The sequence below is a fragment of the Paroedura picta genome, chromosome 1, assembly GCF_049243985.1.
Source record: "Paroedura picta isolate Pp20150507F chromosome 1, Ppicta_v3.0, whole genome shotgun sequence".
NCBI lineage: Eukaryota > Metazoa > Chordata > Lepidosauria > Squamata > Gekkonidae > Paroedura > Paroedura picta.
In genome coordinates, this window is record NC_135369.1 from 6,400,649 (window position 1) to 6,422,382 (window position 21,734).

At 47.7% G+C, this 21,734-nt stretch overlaps 1 long non-coding RNA gene across 3 annotated transcripts in view; it reads right to left on the reverse strand.

The window, feature by feature from the left end:
- Positions 1-766: 766 nt before the first annotated feature.
- The window catches only part of LOC143830169 (uncharacterized), a 38,511-nt gene continuing 17,543 nt past the window's right edge, over positions 767-21,734 (reverse strand). For 2 of the 3 annotated variants that reach the window (XR_013228386.1, XR_013228376.1), the window contains exons 2-4: positions 8,294-8,406; positions 4,238-4,327; positions 767-2,103 (exon numbers count right to left, since the gene is read on the reverse strand). This is a non-coding gene — a long non-coding RNA (uncharacterized LOC143830169). The remainder of the gene's footprint in view (positions 2,104-4,237; positions 4,328-8,293; positions 8,407-21,734) is intronic. The other variant, XR_013228388.1, reaches the window with a different exon arrangement.

Genomic DNA, 21,734 nt, shown 5'->3' on the forward strand with positions numbered 1-21,734 from the left:
GATGCTAGATTTGAGGACAAGCCTGGTCATAGAGCTTAGAACATGCATAAATAGCAGATGACCCACTGGTCAACTCCTCCAAACCAATTAGATTAATAATTTAGGACAATAGGTTTCCGAGGAACTGGCTACTAGGGCTAAATGCAGATTCCAGATTTTTTTTTCGGGCTCTACTAAATCAAATCACAATTTCCTTTGAAATGTAACCCAAAATCACAGGAACCCCAGACAGTGCCAGTTTAGATTCAGGCGAGTCAGTGGTTTCCCTTTTGCTTCACTCTTTTGGAAGGTGGGGGAGAAAGGAAGCTCTGAAATGGCTGCTGACAATTTAAACTGACCAGCTTGACCAGCCACTAGATGTGACGGTATCCCTTCTGGGTCATGGGAACAGTAACATGGACATGCTGCACATCAGATGGAACCTTTTCAATGTCAGTTTCTCCCCACTAACAGGTGGACCTGTTAGCAGAGGGCCCCTGCCTCCACTACTGCATGTGGCTACCATGCAATGCCAGCCTCCAGGGCACCATCAGAAATCACAATCTCCAGACAACAGAGATAATTTCCCGTAAATCAAATAGCTGCTTTGGAGGGTGAATGCCATGGCATCGCCCCAAATTCTGCCCTTTCTGGGCTCCACCCCCAAAGAGCTGGCAACCCTAATGCCAGTTACTAACTTAGATAGCAAATGTTCATTGAACAAATCAGACTATGGAAGGCAAAATTCCCAAAGTAAGATGGCACTGTGAAACACAGATAGCTTTTATTGAATGCTCATTTATATCTAATAAACAGAGAAGGGATGAGTATCGAATTATATGAGACTTCCACTAGACCAAAGGTCTCCAGTCCCACTCAGCCTATGGGTAATTTGGGAATCTGAGAACAGGGAGTGAGCCCCAATGCAAAATGGCTGACAAGGAAGTTAAGGGCAATCTCAAAATGGCTGCCATGGTGTATTGCAGCCAATCATAAAATGCCGACAGGTTCTAAGTCAAACATTTTCCTAAATTCATGCAGGGGGTGGGGGAGGGATTTAATCCCCCCCAGAAAAGATTAAATAAAGAAATAAGACAAAAATCTACGTATTGAATCAACAAAAGGCTATTAACTATGGGACAAGGTAGAAAAATAATTTTAAAAGGAGTTTAAAAATTCAAGAAAAAGTGAGAAAGCTCTAATTTAGTTTCACAAAAGATCTGGAATGTGTTGTACTCCCCTCCCCTTAAAAAAAAATCCTATGCTTAGGTCTGGTGTTGAGAATTCTTTGCATGAAATGTGTGATTCTTATTTGGAATTCCTAACCCTTCTCCCCAAACTACGTTTCCAAGGATTCTGTGGGAGAAGGAATGACCAGATCAAGGCGGATTGAAGTTGCAATCCTAAACACAATTTACTTCATGCTGTGGCGCTTACAGTGAATTGTCCTTGATTTGCATTATGCAGATGGGGGGGGGGCAGTAGTGCATTATGCTCCAGAGTCATGGCTCATAAGATGCATCTTTCCAAGAAAAATAAGCTTTGGTTGGGCAAGCTGTGTTTGTGTCAGTGTTCCAGATTCCACATTTTGTAGCCCAAATTTTCACTACCTTGGGCACGCAAGTGGCCGTGCCTTTTCCATCCCTGCAGCCATTGTTGTATGTCATGGCGCATGAGATGACACTCGTGACTGTGCATGTCCTGGGAGAAACAGTGTCACGTGAGGTGACGGGGAATGAGAAAAGGGAATCCTGACTTGTGAGATCACATGGGAGCGGACATGGTGATGGAGAGGCAGGATTGTACGCTTTGGTGCATGAATCGGCAGATGGAGTTGTGTGCGGTGCCATGGATACCGATGCGCATGGTTCTTGATGTGAGTTCACACAGTTAGGAGTGCTTTCAGATATATCCGAGGTCGGTTATGAAGTCATCAATGTATATATTCGTTAATCCTTGCGTATAGTAGCACACGAAGTCACACACGTAAGTACAGATGCATTCGGGTTCAGGAAAGGCATCAGACATGATTCCACTGAAGGAGTTGTGCAGGCAATCAGCGTAATTTGCTTCAAGTGCTGGGGGAAGGTGGCGGGGCCTGCAGTTCCATCACATCGTCTCAATCTGGACAAAAACAAAGCAAACCGATTTCAGAAACAGCAAAGGACAGCAAGGTGTATATACGTTTGGCTGTGGTTCTTAGTATCAAATCTGGGGATACTTAAATCCAGAGACTGGGGTCATGAACGGACAAGAACCTGAAAAATGTCCCAGATATGAAGAAAGATGGGAAATCTGAAAAAAAAACCTTGGGCCTTAACTCTTACAAACCAATACTCTTAAGAAATGGATTGTCTCAGTGATAGTTGTAGAAGTAGCTAGGCAACTGCAAAAGTATTGTAAGCATTCAAGCTTTCGTTTCTGTCAGTAGAAGTCAGAGGAAGGAGCTGGGGTCCTTTTCATGGCAGTTTTGGCCTTTGAAGGAGGCCAGATCTGACAGCAACCATCAGGTGATATCACATGGTTTGCGTGACTCACCCAGGAATTAGATCAAGTTGGGTGGCTGTGTTAGTCTCTCTGTAGCAGCAAAAAGGAGCAAGAGAACCAAATTTGGGATAGATCAAGATGGGTGATTGGGTTACTCTGTCTTTGACAGCAGAAAAGAGCCAGAGCCAAGGAGCCCTTTCAATACTAACCCCATTTGGGATAGATCAAGCTGGGTGGCTGGGTCAGTCTATCTCCAGGGGCAGAGAAGAGCCAAAGTCCAGAAGCCCCTTCAAGACCAACCCCATTTGGGCTAGATCAGAGTGGGTGGGTTAGTCTGTCTGCAGCAGCAGAGAAAAGCAAGAGTCCAGGAGCCCCTTCAAGACTAACCCCATTTGGGATAGATCAAGACGGGTGGCCGGGTCAGTCTGTCTGTAGCAGCAGAGAAGAGCCAGAGTCCAGGAGCATCTTCAAGACCAACCAAATTTGCATCAGGGGAAGATCTTTTGTGAGTCACTACTTACTTCTTCAGATATCTGCCCTCCTCTCATATTTTTGAATTTCTTAGCCTCCTCTGTGTATGACTCTATGTGTGAAGTAGAACAGACCAATATAGACTTTAAGAGCCAACAAGTCCAAGATACCTGAAGATATCCTTGGGAACTGGATATAAACAACATAGGAAGGGCAGGAAAGGTGTACTGCAGGTGGGGAGGGATGGCTCTGTATATCAGCCCCCTACAACTGTTATATTCACAATAACTGGGGATCCTGCTAACAGTGCATGTGAAATGTGTGCTATTCCAGCAAAGTACCCAATAAACATTCTGTGGGAATTGGGGAAGGTGTAGGCTTGGAAGGTCAGGTTTAGCAACCAGGAGAAGACTGAGAAGGCAGGACCATGAGAAAGTTCAATCGACAGCTTAAAGATACTTCCGGGTAAACTGACAAATGATGTGATACCTCTCTAGGACCTGGCTGAAACTCTATGGTAAACCATAGAGAGGGAGGGGTTTTTTGCTTATTTCTAGAAGGAGTGAGCTCACTCCCAGATTTACTTGGAAGTGACGTCACATTGTTCCCAGATGGCCCTTTTATTTTTGGAATCAGAGTGGCAGAAGAAGAAGGGTTTTATACCCCACTTTTCACTGTCCAAAGGAGTCTTAAAGAGGCTGACAATTGTCATCCCTACCTCTCCTCAGAACAGACACTCTGTGAAGTAGGTGAGTCCGAGAGAGCTCCTGACAGCACTGCTCTGTGAGAACAGCACTATCAGGCCTGTGATGAGCCCAAGTTCAGCTAGCTGGATGCATATGGAGGAGCAGGGAATCGAACCTGGCTCACTAGATTGGAACTCGTCAGTATTAACCACAACACCATGCTGCCAGTGGGCAACATCAGTTGGGGGGAGTGGCAACTCTCGTAATGCATACATGCTCCATGTGCCATATTTTCTTCAAGTATGCTAGAAGCAGGAAAGTGCCCAGAGAAGCCATGTGGCTCTAGGGCAAACCCTTTATGGAAACTCTATGTACAGAAGCAGAAACAGTCAAGAAATGATGGCTGGGGGTTCAAAAAGAGAAGGAAGCCTAGGCCTATGTGAGTTTTGCAGCCTGTCTGGATTCCTCGGGTTGACTGCTGTGCAAGACAAGATGTTGGATGAGAGGGTTCCTTGACTGGGTCCTGTGCCACTGTTCTTATGGTGAACCAGGAGAAGATTCTCACTCCATACTCTTAGGCCAAATCAGGACTCATGTGATAATGTTTGACGTACCCATCAAATCTTCTGGGCTGGGGTCGATCTCTGAAAGTTCACAGAGCTCGTAGAACAAGAGGAAATTATTCTCAGAACCAGGAGGTAAAGCTAGAAAGAAACAATATCCTTTAGAAGAGTCCTAAAAGAAAGGGTGGGTAACAATTATAGTGCATAAAAATTGCTTAGGAAACCACAGGGGCTTCTCCTATGAAGTTCCTTGTCCCACATTACCCATTACAGGATGGCATGGAGAAGAATTTGGGGTCTAATTGGGGGCTACACAATCAGGGCTACCCAATTTGAATCATTTGGGAACGCCCCTTTCCTTGTCACTGTTCTCCCTCCCTCCCACCCTCTTGTTTGCCTTAATAAAAAAAACAGTAATCATGTTACAATGCAGTCTTCTACAGTAGCATTATAATGTTACAATATTACAACTCAGAGGGTTTTAAAAATATATTCAGTTGGGATTAAGGGGCACAACAAAATGGTGGGATTAAGGGGAATGCTGGGATGAAAGGGTGCAATGAAATCAAAAGTGCAAGTAGGCACCATTTTGCAAACCCCACCCCCCACATTTTTCTAAAAGGGGAAGGGAGCAAAGCATGATGGGAGGCTGCCTCCATCGGACTCAGTGCAGGAAGTATGTTGCGCATTTCGGCTTGAGAAACGAGGGGAGGAAAGCCCAAATGAGGAAAGCCTAGAGTTGAGTCACAGCATCCAAAGGAAATCCAAGGCAAGGCTAAAAAAGGTATGACTCTTAAAGTGGAAATGGTCTGCAAGTGTTCTGACAGGACTGCTCTGCAAGAGCAGCTCTAAGAGGAATGGGCCCAATGCCACCCAAATGGCTTCATGGAGAGGAATGGAGAATCGAACCTGGTAACCACGTGAGAACACCACCCTCAGGTCAGTGGGGGCGGCTGGTTCCCTGCTTTCATGGCAATGCCGAGAATAGATTATTGTTATTGTTATTGTTATTGTTATTGTTATTGTTATTGTTATTGTTATTGTTATTGTTATTGTTATTGTTATTGTTATTGTTATCGTTATCGTTATCGTTATCGTTATCGTTATCGTTATCGTTATCGTCATTATTATTATCATCATCAACATCAACATCAACATCAACATCTATTTATTTATTTATTTATTTGTTTGTTTGTTTGTTTGTGTGACTGCCGCTCTCGGAAACCGGCTCGCGGCGGTTCACAATATTTCAATACAAATGCAGTACATTAAAACCCATTAAATTTCCCCATTAAAACCCCATTAAAACAATGACTCAGTCACAATGATGGCTATTCAGAAAAAGAACTATTCCCATATAGGCCTACCAGATGAGCAGAAGGGAGCGGATGGATAATTGGGCATAGGGTGGAACATTCTGGGGAACCAGGCCAGTCTAATACTGGCCTCCTCCTCCTATGAGCGAGAGGGTTGTAAGTGTCCTGCATAGCGCAGGGGGTTGGACTGCATGACCCAAGAGGGCACTTCCAACTCTATGATTCTATGATTCTATGGAAGGTTATTGGTGAAAGGCTGAGGAACCCCTTGAGAGCTTTCTGGGGTTCCTCAGTTCGGTTCTGCCTCTTGTCCCACCATGCCGATTTCGCTCTATTCCGCTGCTCCAGACAGATGAACGCTCTCTCTCGATCTACCCTGCAAGGCTGTTGTGTGGCACCTGCGGGAGGAGCGATAACAATGGCTCCGTCCCAAGCTGCTCGCCTTGCTGCAACCCCTGTGAAAGGGTCATTTGACCCCCAAAGGGGACCCGACCCACACATTGAGAACGAGTGATCTAAACGATCTACCACAGAAACAGAATTTTAGGACACGAATACCTGAGAGTAGCGATCCCCAACCTGTGGGCTGCGGACCACATGTGGTCCATCGACTAATTGGAGGTGGGCCGCGAAGGACACCTTCTCTCCCCCCCCCCCGGCCCTTTACTTCATCCCCCCCCGGCCCTTTACAACACACTTCGGGTGTCCTTGTCTCCCATCACTCCCAGATGGGACTATCTCGTTGCAGAGAAACAAGCTCAGGGTTCCCATTGATTTGTCATTGTCATGAGTTAAAATTTCCACGAAAATAAAATGTTCCTTATGTCCATGGTTGTGGCGTGTCTGTATCTTATTTTGAAGGGATGCTTAAACATGACCATAGCGATCAGAGAGTGTTAGGGCAGTGGCTGAGAGTAGAGGAGTAAACTACCCCCCCTCCCACCGGGCCTCAGTAAAAGGCGTTGAGTGGTCCCCGGTGATAAAAAGGTTGGGAACCACTGCCTTAGAGACAGAAGGAGTAAGGACTGTTCAGTGACGTATCAATTCATAAACACCAGGGATTTTCAAGACCCTGGGGTTTCTTGAGAGCCCTGGAAGGGTTTCCCAAATGGGTGGGAATTAATTTGCTATGTATTTTAAAAAAATGGTTAAACATTTATTGGGTGATATGACCATACATCAGCGCCCCACTCCCCAATGGCCAATGATGGGCTTGTGGGGTGGGAACAGGAGGAGTCTGGTGTGAGCATGTAAGCTATATTTCCCAGTCATGTTCTGCACAATTGCACCACTTTCAGGGTTTACATAAGCCTGAAAAATGTTCCAGAGGTTTCTCAATGATAAAAAAAAAGTTGAGCAAGGCTGGTCTACACAGTTTTGAACACCAGGTTGAAGATTAAAAAAAAACACACATTGGGACCCTGTAGAATTAAAGGAGACAAGTGGGGGGGGGGGGCTGTGATACTTATGGGAGAACCCTCTTCTTCTTCTTCCCCTGTCCCCATTTCAAAGTGGTTTTTACATGAATTTGCCTTATACTGATTCAGCATCATGGTCAGTATTGTCTACTCAGAATGGAAGAAGCTCTCTAGGGTCTCAAGCAGAGGTCTTTCATAGCACCTTCTACCTGGTCTTTTTTAGCTGGAGATACCAGGGATGGAACCTGGAACCTTCTGCATACCAAGCAGAGGTTCTTGATTTCATGGGTCTCTAGGGCAGGGGTAGTCAAACTGCGGCCCTCCAGATGTCCATGGACTACAATTCCCAGGAGCCATTGCCAGCATTTGCCAGCGAATGCTGGCAAGGGCTCCTGGGAATTGTAGTCCATGGACATCTGGAGGGCTGCAGTTTGACTACCCCTGCTCTAAGGTCTCAAGCAGAAGTCTTTCATAGCACCTTCTACCTGGTCTTTTTAGCTGGAGATACCAGGGATGGAACCTGGAACCTTCTGCATACCAAGCAGAGGTTCTTGATTTCATCGGTCTCCAGGGTCTCAAGCAGAGGTCTTTCATAGCACCTTCTACCTGGTCTTTTTAGCTGGAGATACCAGGGATGGAACCTGGAACCTTCTGCACACCAAGCAGAGGTTCTTGATTTCATGGGTCTCTAGGGTCTCAAGCAGAGATCTTTCATGGCACCTTCTACCTGGTCTTTTTAGCTGGAGATACCAGGGATGGAACCTGGAACCTTCTGCATACCAAGCAGAGGCTCTTGATTTCATGGGTCTCTAGGGTCTCAAGCAGAGGTCTTTCATAGCACCTTCTACCTGGTCTTTTAAACTGGAGATACCAGGGATGGGACCTGGGGCCTTCCCCAAGCCAAGCAGATGCTTTGCCCCCAAGCCACAGCCTCTCCCACATCAAGCACACTTGGGCTACACACATCACCACAATCTGACTTGCCACTTCCCCCCGGCTTTTTTCCATCCCATAATCCAAACCTCGTCCCTGCAATGTTGTGGCTTCTCCCTCCTCCGGCTCACACCCTGTCTGTAGCCTCCTCTTTCCTTGAAAGTCTAATAAACCCCCACTCTCACCTCTAATCCGTATAATTGTTGCTACGCAATTAAAACAAGGATTAAAGAATCGCGTGCGGTAACAACACAGCCAGGTGATGGCATTTTAGGCCACACTGGAAGCATTTCCTCAAGACAGAAAGCGGCTGATTGCCGGCTCTGAAAACAGATGGGCCAGATGAACTTCCCTGGGCCACACCCAGAAGGATGGGCCAACAGCAGAATCAACTTTTGTAAAAGTGAGAAATGGACGAGTCCCAAGCATTCCAAACTTACCCATGTCTTCCAGGGAAACGGTGGCTTCTGACCACAGCAGAACTGAAGAAGATTTACGTGAGATCCTTTTTATAGGGCTGGGTTGTCCAGGACACGGCCAAGTAATGAGGCACCTCGAGGTGAAAGGAAATGCTCAGTTAGGAAGGGAGATGCTTTCCCGGCTACTCATCTCCTTGCGTTCATGTTTGTCAGAGAGAACCTTGCTAATTTGAAGGGACGCACAAGGGACATTCAGCATGCACTGGCTTGAGAAGGGTTCATTTTTGGGTGGCGTGTCTCATTCCCAGAGGGCGTTCGGTGGCCACGGCAAACCAAGAGATTCCTTTCAAAAGGCAAATAAATCCAGGAATAAGAACATAGATTCCCTTCCCCGCCCTTACCATAGTTAAATTGAAATCTTTCCCACTAACCAATTTGGGATCAAGAAGTGAATTTCTTCCAGGACAGACTGACTAAGGAGTCTGGTTCTTTTTTATTGGGGAGGAGGGAATCTGGGCATGGATTTCGGGTCACTGTGGGCAGGAAAGTAGTTGGGAGTTTCCTGCATTCTACAGGGGGTTGGACTAGATGACCCTGGAGGCCCTTCCAACTCCATGATTCTATGATTCTTGACAAGTATCTCATCTGACCCATTGGTTGGGCGTGACACAGAATGTCGTGGTCCTGCTCAAATCGGCCCTGATTCATGTAATTAGAGTTGGTCAACTAGATCCTCCAAATTTAGGAGTTCTGGGTCCCTCAGGCTACGGGCAGGGGATGGGAGGGGTACGGTTGTCAGATACGGGGTAGGGAATGCCTGGAGGTTTGGGGATGGAGCCTGGAGAGGACTGGGACCTCTGTGGGGTTGTATCCTGTAGAATTCATCCTCAAAAGAAGCTATTTTCTCCAAGGGAAGAAGATGATAATGAAGAAGATCTGGTTTTTAGACACCCTGTGAGGGAGGTGAGGCTGAAGAAGAAGAAGAAGAGGAAGAAGAAGAAGAAGAGGAGGAGGAAGAAGAAGAAGAGTAGTTGGTTCTTAAATGCCACTTTTCTCTACCCAGAGTCTGGCTTACATTTGCCTTCCCTTTCCTCTCCCCACAACAGACACCCTGTGGGGTGGGTGAGGCTGAGAGAGCCCGGAGATTACTGAAGAAGAAGAAGAGTTGGTTCTTAGATGCCACTTTTCTCTACCCGAAGGAGTCTCAAAGCGGCCTACTTTCGCCTTCCCTTCCTCTCCCCACAACAGACACCCTGTGAGGGAGGGGAGGCTGAGAGAGCCCTGAGATTACTGAAGAGAAGAAGAAGAGTTGGTTCTTATATGCCACTTTTCCCTACCCGAAGGAGACTCATAGCGGCTTCCAATCGCCTTCCCCTTCCTCTCCCCACAACAGACACCCTGTGGGGTGGGTCAGGCTGAGAGAGCCCTGATATTCCTGCTCGGTCAGAACAGCTTTCTCAGTGCTGTGGCAAGCCCAAGATTGCATGCATTTGTTTTCGGCACGCCACACATCCAACTGGCTACTCACATCTGTTGATTATTAAGGATCCTAACATTGTAACGTAGAGGCATATAGCGTGACCACCTTACCATTCCTGTATTCAGCCAGGGCCTACCGTGGGAAATAAACAGGCCTCTATATTTCCTATCCATCTAGTCCAATCAGCCTGTTCTGTACTGTAGACCATAGATGGCCCTAGAGGGCTGGAAAATACCCCAGTGCATGGGGGGCCAAGCCTTCCTCTCAAATAGCCATCCTTCACATCTGCCCTCCTCTGTCAGCGTTTGGTCATCAGCGTTACATGAAGCGTCTGGCATTTAACTGGCTTCTGTCAGAGGGATTAAGTGTTCCAGTTGAGCTGTCCAACTCCGAAAACTGGAGTGTCTGCTTCATTCAACATTCCTCTGGAACCGTGTCTTAAAAGCCAGGCCTGGAGGGCCGCAGACCTAGTGATTAAGCACCAGGAGTCAGGCGAGGGACACACCTTCTTGCTTTCCCAGTTTCTTCCCATCTGCTGAGTCATTTGCATGAATTAACGTATGCCTGTCACAGTTCTCTAATGCCTGCCAACACCTTCTCCTTTAGATACCCACGCGGCATTGGACTCTATTAATAGACTGGCTATTTTGGGCTGCACCTCCCTAAGACCGCGATGAAGTCAACCAAAAGCCAGGAGTCATTGGTAGGTCCACCAGCAGGACTAGAAGCCCTCCTACGTTTGCCCCCCTGGCACCAAGAAGACAGAGCATCACTGCCCCAGACATAAGAACGTAAGAGAAGCCATGTTGGATCAAGCTAATGGCCGTTCCAGTCCAACATCCTGTGTCACACACAGTGTCCCAAACCCAGGGGCTATCGGGAGGTCCACCAGCAAGACTAGAACTCCTGAAGCCATCCTATTCTTAGCCCCCAAACACCAGGAAGACAGAGTATCACTACCTCAGGCAGAAAAACAGAAAAATACTCTATTGGATCAGAACAATGGCAGACCAACACTCTGTGTCACACAAAACCTAGGGGGGGGCATCAGGAGGTCCACCAGTCGGGCCAGAACTTCAGAAGCCCTCATGCTCTTCCCCTCCAAGCACCAAGAAGACAGAGTGACACTGCCCCACACATAAGACAAGCCATGTTGGATTAGGCTAATGGCCCTTCCAGTCCAACATCCTGTGTCACACACAGTGTCCTAAACTCATGGGCTATCAGGAGGTCCACCAGCAGGGCCAGAACTCCTGAAGCCCTCCCATTCTTGCCCCCCAGGCACCAAGAAGACAAAGCATCATGGCCTCAGGTACAAGAACATGAGAAAAGCCATGTTGGATCAGACCAACGTCCCTTCCAGTCCAATTTTCTGCATCGCACACAGTGTTCCAGACCCATAGGCTATCAAGAGGTCCACCAGCACGGCCAGAGCTCCCAAAGCCCTCCCACTGTGGCTTCTGGACCTCGGGCCCTGCTGACGGACCTCGTGACAGCACCTGGATTGTGACACAGATTGTTGGACTAGACGGGCCATTGGCCAGATCCAAGATGGCTTCCCTCACGTTCTTATGTCCTTCTCATTTCATGGGTTTGGATTGAGGCAAGGCCTAGAAAAACTTGAACCACCTCAGTGTCTTCACCGTCAACCGAATAGTGTGTCATTCCTCAGCAGTCATTACATTCGTTGTCTTGATGTCCCATTAGTCAAGGCTTAATGAACAGAAACTAAGCTAAAGCTTTCCAGGGCATGGAAGGAAATGACAACTCGTCATTATGAAAAAGACCAGGTATTTTGTCTTTAGGCCATCGACACACTGAGCAACTTCATGTCCAATGGAGGGAGAGGCGTTGGAGCTATATTTAAGGAGGCTATATTTAAGAGGGCTACATCTGCATTCGACAGCTGTGCTTGCTATTTCTCCAGTGGGACTGGCAGTCTGGGTTTAGAGGGTCACTCGTTGGGGGATCACGGAAGAAGTTTAGAGATTTTATGTGATTAGTCATGATGGGACTCTTTCTTTGACTGCTCCATAGTTCCACCTCTGGTGGAGGGGCTCTTTTAATTAAACAGGCCTAGCTGGGGAGGGTAACACTAAAAAGATACATGGTACACTTGTGACACACAAAAAAGGAAAACACCATGTAGGGGATTAGAGCGGGGGTGTGGCTCTTCCATGAACTACAATTCCCAGAACTGGCAAGGGGCTCATGGGAATTGTAGTTCCTGGACTTCTGGAGAGCCACCGTTTGGCCACCCCTGGACAAGAGCCAGTATAAACATTTGACTTGCTTCAAAAGAATCTGTGTTCTCCAAGGGAAGAAGAAGAAGAAGAAGAAGAAGTTCCTGACAGAGCAGTTTCTCAGAGGAATAGCCTTCCTCGAGAGGTGGTGGGTTCTCCATCTTTGGAAGTGTTTAAACAGAGGCTGGATAACCATCTGATGGAGAGGCTGATTCTGCGAAGGTTCAAGGGGGTGGCAGGTGACAGTGGATGAACGATAGGGTTGTGAGTGTCCTGCATTGAGCAGGGGGTTGGACTAGATGATCCAGGAGGTCCCTTCCAACTCTATGATTCGAAGAAGAAGAAGAAGAAGAAGAAGAAGAAGAAGAAGAAGAAGAAGAAGAAGAAGAAGAAGAAGAAGAAGAAGAAGAAGAAGAAGAAGAAGAAACTTCAGACATTTGGATCAATTGATCTTAATCAGTGCAATTATTCTTCTCATAACTTTCTGAAACAAAAATAATGCAAGTATAATATATACATACATGCATGCATGTGCACACACACACAATAAATAAAAATAATAAATACAAGTCAATACAATGATGAGGCTTTGACATTGAGTAACTCTTTTGTATTAAGGTTGGAAAAATTATACGAAGATCATTGTATTAATTTATTTTATTTGTATTGTTTTTATTTCAGAATGTTATTTCGTAAGAAGAAGAAGAAGAGATGGTTCTTATATGCCACTTTTCCTCCACCCAAAGGAGCCCTGATAGCCCTGCTTGATCAGAAGAGTTTTATCAGTGCTGTGACTAGCCCAAGGTCACCCAGCTGGTTGCATGTGGGGGAGCGCAGAATCGAACCCGGCATGCCAGATTAGAAGTCCGCACTCCTAACCACTACACCAAACTGGCTCCTTCCAAACTGTCTCTCTCACATTCAAGGATGGTGAGTGTACAACCTGTAAATAATAATGTTGTTACCCATGTGGATTTATTATTTAATATTTGAGGTATGTCTTCATTTTTAGAATGATAATTGCACTGAGCAATATTGGTTGATCTAATCCTCTCCAATTCTTTTCACTATAGAAGCAGGCTTGGCTTTTATTATGAATAATATAGAAGACTCTTCAAGCAAGTCATAACAATTGAAGTTATACTTAGGTTTTATTATATTGACACTGGTTGGGGAGGGGCCATGGCTCAGTGGCAGAGCATATGTTTGGTATGCAAAAGGCCCCAGGTTCAATCCCTGGCATCTCCAGCTAAAAAGACCAGGAAAAAGGTGACGTGAAAGACCTTTACCTGAGACACTGGAGAACTGCTGCCTGTCTTAGTAGACAATAGTGAGATCCCAGAGAACTGCTGCCCGCCTGAGTAGACGATATTGACCTTGATGGACCACTCTAAGACATCTTCTTGTGTTCCTCATCTTGGCCTTTCTCACAGGGTCGGGGTGGATCAAGGATGGGATAAGCATGCACGCCACCGTCTTCTCAGTGGCAGAGCCTCTGGAGGGCATGCAGAAGGTCCCAGGTTCAATCATCACCAGCTAAAAGGACCAGGCAGTAGGTGATTTGAAAGCCTTCTGCCTGAGATGCTGGAGAGCAGCTGTCAGTCTGAGTGGACAATACTGACCATGATGGGCCAAGGGCCTGATTCAGTAGAATGCAGCTTCATGTGTTTCATGGAAGTGCCCCTGCTTAGCATGAAGAAGGTCCCAGGTTCAATCCCCAGCAGCTCCTGCTAAAACAACTGGACAGGAGGTGATGGGAAAGTCCTGAGACCTAGAAGACCTGCTGCCAATCTGAGTAAATACTGACCTTTATCATTCATTCATTCATTCATTCATTCATTCATTCATTCATTCATTCATTCATTCATTCATTCATTCATTCACTTATTTCATTTCATTTCATTTCATTCAATCTATTTTATTTATAGCCTGCCATTCATTGCACGAATTCAAGATAGTTGTGAATTTCCTGCATTAAGCAAGGGATTGGACTAGATGACCCTGCAGGTACCTTCCAACTCTATGATTCTATGATTATAAGATAACACAGAGTGAGTCAATCCAAGCAACAGGATCCAGGTAGTAGACAGAAGAAGAGTTGGTTCTTATATGCCGCTTTTCTCTACCCAAAGGAGTCTCAAAGTGGCTTCCATTCGCCTTCCCTTTCCTCTCTCCACAACAGACACCCTGTGAGGGAGGGGAGGCTGAGAGAGCCCTGATATTACTGAAGAAGAAGAAGAGTTGGTTCCTAAGTCCCTAAGAAGTGGAATTGGTCCTTTTATGCTGCTTTTCTGTACCTGAAGGAGTCTCCAAGTCGCTTACCACCTTCCTTTTCCTCTCCCCACAACAGACACCCTGTGAGGGAGGGGAGGCTGAGAGAGCCCTGAGATTACTGAAAGAGAGTTGGTCCTTAGATGCCACTTTTCTCTACCTGAAGGAGGCTCAAAGCGGCTTACAGTCGCCTTCCCTTTCCTCTCCCCACAACAGACACCCTGTGAGGGAGGGGAGGCTGAGAGAGCCCTGATATTACTGAAGAAGAAGAAGAGTTCTTATATGCCACTTTTCTCTACCCAAAGGAAGGCATACAATTGTCTTCCATTCCTCTCCCCACCACAGGTACCCTGTGGGGTAGGTGGGGCTGAGTGAGCTCTCACAGTACTCCTCTGCAAGAACAGCTGAAAGAGAACTATGACTAGCTCAAGGCCAGCCAGCTGGCTGCATGTGGAGGAACGTGGAATCAAACCCAGCCCTCCAGTTTAGAAGCTGCCAGTCTTAACCGCTATACCACTCTGGATGTTGTGGTGGGAGGAGAGGACTTTTAAATATTGTTGACAATTTAAATAAGCAAAGGAGGGGCAAAGCACTGGCTGCTTAAAGAATACATCATTTTACTCAGAAAGAGAAACAACGGTGGGGAGAGAGAGAGAGAGAGAGAGAGAGAGAGAGAGAGAGAGAGAGAGAGAGAGAGAGAGAGAGAGAGAGGAGAGATGGTCCCAACAGTCTAACTGGCTAACTGTGTTCTTCTGAAGATAGTCAGGGAAGGAAGTGTGTTTAAAGGGCAGGAGCCAATCAGGACACAAGAGGAGATTACTTGATAGACACACACACATACAAACATTTCTTATAAAGTGAACATAAGAATATTCATAGATTCATAGAGTTGGATGGGATCTCCAGGTTCATCTAGTCCAACCCACTGCAGAATGCAGGGAATCCACAACTATCTGCAATTTATTATTCCTGACGTGTTTTCTCCGGTTGTTTTTTTTTCTCTTGTTGTTTTTCACTGTTTGTGTTGTATAGCCTGGAGAAGGGAGGACTTCCTGGCAGCTGGGCAAGGGTTGTTCGGAGGTGGCTTACCATCACCTGCCTCTGAGACATGACCCCTAGTGTTCCTTGGAGGAACTACCACTCAAATCCATGGAGGACTCTCATCCAAATACTAACATGGGTCAGTCCCTATTTAGCTTCCCAGATCTGACAAGACTTGGCCTTGCCTGGGCTATACTTGTGGATGGTAAGCTAAACATGAGCAGGCAGTGTGATGCAGCAGTAAAAAAGGCAAATGCCATTTTGGGCTGTATCAATAGGGGCATCACATCAAAATCACAAGATGTCATACTCCCATTGTATACAGCACCGGTCAGACCACACCTGGAGTACTGTGTGCAGTTCTGGAGGCCTCACTTCAAGAAGGACGTAGATAAAATTGAAAGGGTACAGAGGAGATCTACAAGGATGATCTGGGGCCAAGGGACCAAGCCCTAGGAAGATAGGTTGAGGGACTTGGGAATGTTCAGCCTGGAGAAAAGGAGGTTGAGAGGGGACATGATAGCCCTCTTTAAGTATTTGAAAGGTTGTCACTTGGAGGAGGGCAGGATGCCCTCAACCATATGCCTGGCCGAAGGGCTCTGTCTTACTGGACCTGCAGAAAGCTGACAATTCCGACATGGCCCTTAGCTCTTCCGGGAGCTCATTCCACCCGGTTGGGGCCAGGTATAGCTGAGAAGGTATAGCCAGAAGATCCCAGGATTGTCCAGAAGTCAAACAAGGGACATTCAAAGGGGGGTTGCAGTTACCTGCCTCCATATCATGACCCCCAGTGGTCCTTGGATAAGGTGACCAGAGTTGAAGGGACCGTAAGGCAGGACGTGGCACGGCGGTGGTGGCCTCCCTCCCTCTCTCCGTCCGACTGGGCTCACTGTTGCTTCCCGCATGCCGCTCCCATGAGCGCATCTTGTGCGCCTGTGCGGCTTCTGTTGGCACAGGTCAGGTGGGGGCCGAGGGCGGGCCTCCGCGTGGTGCGCCTGCGCAGGCCAGCCACAGGGCCAACCAGGGCAGAGCGTGATGCTGGCCATCTTGCCGGAGGGCAGGGAGGGAGGGAGGGAGGCAGGGAGGGGGCTCCAGCTGGGCCATGGCCTAGAGCAGTGGTCCCCAACCCCTGGTCCAGGGACCTGTACCGGTCCGTGGATCAGTCGGTACCGGGCCGCGCCTCCTCGTCGTCCTCTTCCCTGGCTGCTGCCTTGGGGGCTGCCCTGCCACTCTGCCGCCAGCTCACCTTTGGTGCTCTCCAGTGGCCACCAGGGCTGGGGCTCCCCCTCGGTATGACACTGCGCAGCTGCTGCTGGCAGCACCCCCCAGTGGGCGGCGGGAAGTCAGGGGCACCGACGGGAAAGCAAGTGGAGCAGGGGCTCAAGCAGCGGCGATGTCCCTCGGCAAAAAACTACCCCCCCAGACCTCAGTAAAATTGTCAAGCATTGACCAGTCCCCTGTGATAAAAAGGTTGGGGACCTCTGCCCTAGAGGAGGCAGAAGCGGGACTTGAAAGGACCCGGACAGGACGCGGGATAAGGTCCTAGAAGGCGTGAGTGTCCCACAGAAGTCGGGACAGATGGCCAGCTTATCCTTGGAGGAACTACCACCCCAATTCCTGGGAGTCTCCCCTCCAGATACTAGCCAAGGTCGTCCCTGATTAGCACCCAACATCTGATGGGGTCCTGTGTTGCCCTAGCTACAATGGTCTGTGTTCTTTCAAGCTAGGCCTCGAAATGGGATGAGTCCCCCAAGCGCCGAAGGATGCAAAAAATTCCCCAGATCCTGCTGCTTATTGGTTGAATTGGCCAGAGGAGTCTGGAGGAAGTTTCCCTTCGTGCTGGGTACATGCATCTGAACTCTGGCTCTGGCACGGCAGGGAAGAAGGGAAACAGGTGAGGCTCCACACCTGCCAGCAGAGAAACACCAGAGGCGATGACAAGGGAGGTTTGGCGGCATCAACTGTACAGGGCGGGGTTGCTTCTGAGCAGTTTATGAGCAGGTTGCCTCTTCGAAGCATCAACTTGCCCTGGGTGGGTCGAGTTCACCTTAGCCGCTCGTGAATCAGTTCTCACAGATCAGTCACTCAACGAAAAAAAGGTTTCATCCAGATCTTATTCTTGGCTCTTACTTCTAGGATGAGGGCAACAGGCAAACTGCCAGGTCACCATTGATGCCCCTGGTCCATCCAGGTCAGTACTGTGTACTCTGACTGGTGATTAAGGCAGGAGCCTGACCTGTTGGACAGTTCGCCAGCGACACCCACCTTGGTCTAGCAGGATCAACATCACAAGCTACTCTGGGAGCACCAGTTGCCATGGCTTGGACAAACTGACCCAAGTCCTGATTCAGCTTTATCGAGAGACCGGCCGGTACCAACACATGTGAAAACCCGGAACAACATTCTGTCATTAAATTTTAACATCCGTCTAAAAATTCCGTCCAAACATCCGGAAGAAGTTCCTGACAGTTAGGGCGGTTCTTCAGTGGAAGAGGCTTCCTCGGGAGGTGCTGGGTTCTCCATCCTTGGAGATTTTTTAACAGAGGCTGGAGAGCCATCTGACGGAGAGGCTGATTCTGTGATGGCTCAAGGGGGTGGCAGGTGACAGTGGATGAGCGATAGAGCTGTGAGTGTCCTGCATAGTGCAGGGGGTTGGACTAGATGACCCTGGAGGTCCATTCCAACTCTAGGATTCTATGATTCTATATTTCTGGTTGTTACAAAATATCGTAAACCAGTAAGTAGTTGTAAAAATCGGGAATTTAAAATAATATCCAATAGGAATAGTTGGACAGGAAAATTATATAAGCCAAATTAACAATGAGTTTCCAGAACTAGCATATGTTTGGCGTAACTTGCAAACTACAGCACGAGATTTAGCTACATCGGTGTTTTTCCCTGAGAGGAGCATTTTGATGTTTGCTTCTTTTGATGCTCCAGGAGAACAAAGCAAAAGGGGAGCAATAATCCAACTGTGGCATAATGCACAGAATCATAGAAGCATACAGTTGGAAGGGACTTCAGGGTCATCTAGTCCAACCCCCTGTACAATTCAGGAACTCACAACAACTTGCCCACCCTCAGTGACCTCATAGAATCATGGCATCATAGAGTTGGAAGGGGCCACACAGGCCATCCAGTCCAACCCCCTGCTCAACGCAGGATCAGCCCAAAGAATCCTAAACCTCAATTCCATGTCCAAGTGACCTCCCCCCAAATATCCAGAATCCAGCCTGGCCTGGAGGGAATCCACCTACCCTCCCACATTGGCGATCAGCAATTCGTTCTTATTTATTTTACTTCTTATTACATTTGTATACCGCCCTCCCCTGAGGCTCAGGGCAGCTCACATGGAACATAAAAGAAAAACCAACAAATTTGGGGCTTGTGTTAAGTAGAAATATAGCAACGGTATCAACAACAACGATAACAACAACAATAGGAACCACTCCCTCTCCTCTTCTAACAACTTTTCAGACCCTTCAAGAGAGCCCTCCTGTCCCCTCTCCACCTGCCCTTCTCCAGGCCGAACATTCCCAAGTCCCTCAGCCTTTCCTCACAGGGCTGGGTCCCCATTCCCCGGATCTTCCTCGTCACTCACCTGTGCCCCCTCTCCATTTTGTCCATGTTCTTTTGAAGTGAGGTCTCTACAACTGCACACAGGGCTCCAGCTGGGGTCTGACCAATGCGGTATATGGCGGGACCATGACATCTTACTCGGTATAAGGCAATTTCATCACAAACAGTGCACGAGCTTTCTTCTTCTTCTTCCCTTCAAACTCCTTTGAGCTATTTAATTGAGTGGCAAATAGGGAACCTCTATTACTTAAAGGAAGAGCCTCTTGTGCTGCAGAGTGGTCAGGCAGCAGACATACAGTCTGAAAGCTCTGCCCATGAGGCTGGGAGTTCGATCCCAGCAGCCGGCTCAAGGTTGACTCAGCCTTCCATCCTTCCGAGGTCGGTAAAATGAGTACCCAGCTTGCTGCTGGGGGGTAAACGGTCATGACTGGGGAAGGGAATGGCAAACCACCCTGTATTGAGTCTGCCATGAAAACGCTGGAGGGCGTCACCCCAAGGGTCAGACATGACTCGGTGCTTGCACAGGGGACACCTTTACCTTTATTACTTAAAGGAGAATGCAGTGGAGAGATACATGGCTACTGCCACTGCAATCCTTGGGGCTCTGTCCACCGACAAGTACAGGAATCTGTTCTCTTTTTATTGCAGTCAAAGGCAATCTTTGTTTGATTGTTCATTTGTTCAATTTTTAACCAATTGCTCTCACCAAGCTGGCTTGCAGTGGGCCATAGCATTAAAACTACCACAGTAAATTATAAAGAAAAACAACAAGAAGAGTTGGTTCTTCTCCCCACAACAGACACCCTGTGAGGGAGGGGAGGCTGAGAGAGCCCTGATATTACTGAAGAAGAAGAAGAAGAATTGGTTCTTATATGCCACTTTTCTCTACCCGAAGGAGTCTCAAAGCGGCTTACAGTCGCCTTCCCTTTCCTCTCCCCACAACAGACAGCCTGTGAGGGAGTCTGAGAGAGCCCTGATATTACTGAAGAAGAAGAAGAAGAGTTGGTTCTTCGATGCCGCTTTTCTCTACCCGAAGGAGTCTCAAAGCGGTTTACAGTCGCCTTCCCTTTCCTCTCCCCACAACAGACACCCTGTGAGAGAGGGAGGCTGAGAGAGCCCTGAGATTCCTGCTCGGTCAGAACAGTTTTATCAGTGCCGTGGCAAGCCCAAGGTCACCTAGCTGGCTGCAAGTGGAGCGGAAGTGTGGAATCAAACCCAGCTTTCTAGATTAGAAGCTGCCTCTCTTAACTACTATAAGAATCTGACTCTTGCCATCCTTCCATTGATGAAAGCACTAATCCTCCTTCCTCCCATCTGTCCCAAAAATTCCACCCTTCCAGCAACCCAGGATATTAAGATATAAGTAGGAGAAAATGCCTGATGACCAGATCAGTCTAAGGAAGGGTCTGTGCTCTTAGCTCTCACCCTGCCTCAACTAAATGCCTAGTGGAAGAGCTCCATCTAGCAGTTAAAATCGGGGCAAACCACCAGTCTTACTCAGGGTTATGGTGAGGGGTAGTCAACCTGTGGTCCTCCAGATGTTCATGGCCTACAACTCCCATGAGCCCCTGCCAGCGTTTGCTGGCAGGGGCTCATGAGAATTGTAGGCCATGAACATCTGGAGGACCACAGGTTGACTACCTCTGCCCTAAGAGATAGGGTGTCCACCTTTTTTCTATTGCATTGGCCAAGCCAATCTGAATTCGGTGGTGTGAATATCTCCTAGACTGCTGGAGGGACAAGGTTTAGGTGTTTGAACATGAGTGCTCTGCCACAGTGTACTATAGGGAAGCTGGTCCTTAGAATGAGGGCCAAGGAGGGTTACATAGTCTATATCTGTTGGTTGCAAACTTGGGGCAGAGAAAGCCGTTCCTCCTTTGGCTAAAAATCACCTCTCTCTGAGGTCCTGACCTGAATAAGCCAGGCGATGTTGATCCCGTTCAGACCTTGGAAGTAAAGCCTAGTATTTGGGTGGTAGACCTTCCAAGATTTGAATGGTAGTTCCACCTAGAAACACTAGGGGTCATGATGCGGAAGCAAACCACCCTGGATTTCCCTTGTTTGGTTGCCAGAAAATCTACAGACCTCCTGGCTGCACTTCATGCCGTATGATAATAATTATTAATAATAATAATATTTTGTTCCTCCTGGAATGATAGCTGTCATTTCTCCCAGCAATCTAAAGCCTGGGAAAAGCCTGGGAAAAGACCGTTTCGCGCTGGGAAATGTGCTGCCCAGCTACCATGTGGGAGCACAAATCTGAAGTGGACAAGTTGCATTGGGTCAAATGCTCCCCCGTGCAGAAACAGGAAGAGGTGGGGGGTAACCTGCCCCAAATCAAACTCCAGCCTGCAGCCTGGCGCAAAGCCTCCAGTGCGGAAATGGATGTCTCCTGAGTTTGTGCCTACCAGATCAAAGACCTTTGTGTGCAAACTGTGTTTCCCTAAGGATAGGGAAATCACCATCCCTTGTCTCTACCAATGCTTCTGTTCCTGTACCAATGCTGTCTGACGCTTGTCTTGGTCCCTTGTCTGTCGCCCCGAATTGCTTCCCTGGACCTCCGGAACTCTGCTCCACCCAGAAGACAGGTAGATATCACTTTCCATCAACCCTTAGTACAGGTTCCTCCCCTATAAGCCTTTTCCTAGTGCGCTAGTGGCTACGAACACATATTTCTATGCCAGAGTGCGCCTGTGTTGTCTTTTGTCTAATTAGTGTGTGTTAATAAAATCCTTCCATGTTTAGATCGTTGTTTGCCTCGGTTCTATCTCAGTGACATAATTACCCAGTAAACTGTGCAATAAAAGGTTTCTTTCTTTCTTTCTTTCTTTCTTTCTTTCTTTCTTTC